Source organism: Microcebus murinus, unplaced genomic scaffold (genome assembly GCF_040939455.1).
Source record: "Microcebus murinus isolate Inina unplaced genomic scaffold, M.murinus_Inina_mat1.0 scaf034_hap2_Mmur4.0, whole genome shotgun sequence".
NCBI classification, from domain to species: Eukaryota; Metazoa; Chordata; class Mammalia; order Primates; family Cheirogaleidae; genus Microcebus; species Microcebus murinus.
In genome coordinates this window covers 103,043-106,517 of record NW_027438980.1, presented here as the reverse complement: position 1 = coordinate 106,517, position 3,475 = coordinate 103,043, and the positions used below count along the sequence as shown (strand labels likewise).

At 63.1% G+C, this 3,475-nt stretch overlaps 1 non-coding gene across 1 annotated transcript; it reads right to left on the bottom strand.

Moving 5' to 3' along the window:
* Window positions 1-1,178: 1,178 nt before the first annotated feature.
* On the bottom strand, window positions 1,179-1,297 carry LOC142868562 (5S ribosomal RNA). The gene has a single exon (XR_012917508.1). It is a non-coding gene; the product is annotated as a 5S ribosomal RNA (ribosomal RNA).
* Between the last annotated feature and the right edge of the window lie 2,178 nt (window positions 1,298-3,475).

The window sequence follows — 3,475 nt, the reverse complement described above, 5'->3', positions numbered from 1 at the left end:
AGGAGCGTGTCAGGCAGGGGCAGAGGACGGTGACAGGTGACAGGCCGGGCGGGAAGGAGTCAGTCAGGCAGGGGCCGAGGAGGAGACGGGGCTGGGTAAGGGTTAGGGTTAGAGTCAGGGCACAAGTCACAATCGCAAAGACCTGGAAGCGACCCGAGTGCCCATCGACCCACGAGTGCGTAAATGAAATGTGGCGCGTGGACACCACGGAGTGCTATTCAGCTAGGAGGAGCAGCGGTGAGAGGGCACCTCTCGTGGTTCTCCTGGCCAGAGCTGGAACCCGTTCCAGTAAGCCAGGTAGCCCAAGAATGGACACACGAGCACCACGTGCTCGCGCTCACCAGCAAATGGGTACGAACCGACGGACACCCAAGTGGACACAGAGGAATCACCTTCATCGGGTGGGTGTCGGGCGGGTGGGGGGAGGGGATGGGCATACACCTCCATTAGGAATGGGGTGGGTGCGCACCGACTGGGGGATGGGCGCACTTGAGGCTCTGACCCGAGGGGGGAGGCTGGGAGAGGGCAACGTACCCGACCTTAACATTGGTACCCCCACAATACGCTGGAACAACATCAGAGGTTAATGAATAAGAACACAGGGGGGAGGGGGGCACGGGCAACACATGTCACCTTAATACTTGGACTCCCATCATCTGCTTGAAAAGAGAGAGAAAAGAAAATGCAATCATAGAGATAAGGGACACTTTTTAAACATAATGAATCCGAAGAGAAAAGTAAAAGGAGGCCTGTGGAGCAGGTCTGGGTGTGACTCCGGATCCCCCAACATCAGGTGCCACCACCAAAGATTCCTACGTGTAGCCCATAGAACCCCAAAAGCAACGGGACGAGTTCTGGTCACATACTCCCTCAAAATGACATCCTGGCCTTCTTCTGGAACTCCCTCCCCTCTCAGACTCTCAAGGTTTCCTCCAGCGTGTCGGTTCCCACAGAGCAGACCTTTGGTCTGAGACCTGACAGTCCAGAAGCCACGCATGCTGCCGCGTGACGGCGGTGTCGCGGCTTGGGACAAGAGGAGGCCCCACGGTGCGGGCTGGGGCGCCAGGCACCGCGGCGGGCGCTGAGGGTGGGGGTGACCCCCGCCCGGGGCCGCCGCCTCGCTCCCAGAGAGGGGACAGAACAAGAGGCAAAACAAAAAAAAAAAAAAAAAAAAAAGAAGCCTACGGCACCCGGTATTCCCAGGCGGTCTCCCATCCAAGTACTAACCAGGCCCGACCCTGCTTAGCTTCCGAGACCAGACGAGATCGGGCGCGTTCAGGGTGGTGTGGCCCTAGACGGCGGAGGGCGCCCCTGCCCCGCTCAAGAAGCCGAGCCTCTCTGCGCTTCCCCGCCGCCTCCTCCCGCCCCAGGCCCCGCGCCGGCGCTGACCCGCACCGGGCGGGCCTGTTGAGTTCACCGGCCGGGTCCGGCGGGCTCCGAGGGACGGGGGTGACAGGCGGGGCGGGGCGGGGCGGGCAGGGAGCGGCGGGCCGGGGTGGGGGGCTGTCTCTCTATACACACACACACACACACACACACACACACTCACACTCACTCACTCACACTCACACAAGATGCGCCTCCACGGCTGGACTCGCCAAGGTGGAGACCTTCCAGCCCCCTTCCTCTCCTCGCCTGGCCCACCCCCAGCTCGTGGCCGCCACCGCCGCCGCCGCCGCCGCCGATTGCGCACGCGCGGGTCGCCCGCCCTTTGACCCCAGGCAGGGGCCGCCCTCCCCGACAACCCCTTTCAGCTGCGCCCCCCACCCTGTGGGTGGGCTGCCGCCTATTCCCCCGGGCCCGGGCTGGGGCACAGCGCATGGGGGAGGGGAGCGAGTGTATGGGGCGTCTCTCTCTCTCTCTTGGGATGTGTCCCATGGGTGGGGTGGCGTGGTTAGTGGGGCGCTGAAGAAATCAGTCCCCTCCATCTCCTACCTCTGGAAAACGCCCAAGCCCTTGGAGAACTGCCGGCAACGCGACCGTGGGGGCCGGGACCCTCCTCTGTGTCCTCCTGTGGCCCAGTCCAAGGGGCCTGGGCCTGGCCGGGGCTGCATTGGACCCCGACCCCCCTGGCGTGTGGACTCGCTAAAAATCGGCGATTAGATATTGGATTCCAGCTTCATTGAGGTCATTTCACTAATGAGTGCACCGGAAAGAGTTTCCTAATCCATCTGTGAGGGTGGCAACTGAAAGAGAATTTTAAAGCTGACAGAATAGGCGAGGAAAGGCATAGGAGATTTCCACACCCAGTAAGGAAGCCTTTCCCGAAATGGAAGAAAGAAACGAGCAAACAGAGACACCGGTAGCCCGCCAGGATCAGAGTCTGCCCCCGAGAGAAAGTACCCTGACCAGGTTCACCCGTGGGTGGGTGGCGAGCTAGCGGCATTCAGAAGAGCGAGGCCCGCAGTCTGTGCAGAAGACACCTGCACTCGGGTGTGTGTGGCGGCACGATTCACAAGCAGCTCCAGATGTTAAGCCAAGGAGAAGCCAGGGAGTTCCCAACGCCCCAGGTGTCCTCAGCCCACGACTGGCTGCTGGGGGAATGCGAAGCCCGGCTCCTTGTCTCAGAGCGGGACAACCAGGAGGTGTGACGTACACCCCGGGGTTCCCAGGAGGATCAGGCTGAAGCTGGGACTTGGCCTCAAAGTGTCCCCTCGCACGGCCACCCCCTTCCCCTTCCTGCTCCTCTACTCCTGGTGCCCCTCCATCCAGGGGCCAGACCTTAAAGAGTCACCCGCAAGAGAATCCTGGTCCCAAAGGAGCCTTCTGGGGGACCCGTGCTGAGAGAGGTTGTGGGCATGGCCCGCTGGGGCTCTGCCCGACCCAGGGCTGAGAGATGCAACCTCCCAGCTCTGGGTCCCTGCAGGGGAAGCGTTGGCAAGCACAGGGCCAGTCCTCCAAAGGCCCAGGTGCAGGGAGCCCAGGCCAAGCAGCCTGTGGAAGAAGCCACCCCGGGAACACGACTGCAGGCCACGGCCCTTCCCACCTCCTCCTCCTCCTCCTCCTCCTGCTCCTCCACCCCCCCCACGACCTCCCACCCCCACCCCCGACATGGCGCAGGGCTCAGAGACACCTCAGACACTTGCTACCCAAAGTGCAAAGGGCATCAGTTGCTCCTCCAAACCCCCCCCCCCCGCCCAGCAGACCGCGTTGTCCAGCCAGCCCCCGGGCCTCCCTGGGGTGCCCAGCACAAAAGTGCAGACAACCACCGGACCCTCAATCTCAGTTTTCGGATGTTTTTGCCACTCTAAGGACCCGCAGGCCAGCTGGGCCTTCTGGCAGGACAGAGAGCCCCGGAATCCGACGTGGAGAGCTGGGTGTACGTCCCCACGAGGAGGCGGTCCCCACCTCCGCGGCTCTCCCCTTGCGGGGGGGAAAAGCAGCCACGGGGCCTCAGAGAAGACACCAGGCTGGGCGCCCGCCCCACAGTGGGGGCACGTCCCCCGCAGGCCACTTAGCGACGGCCGCCGGCCGG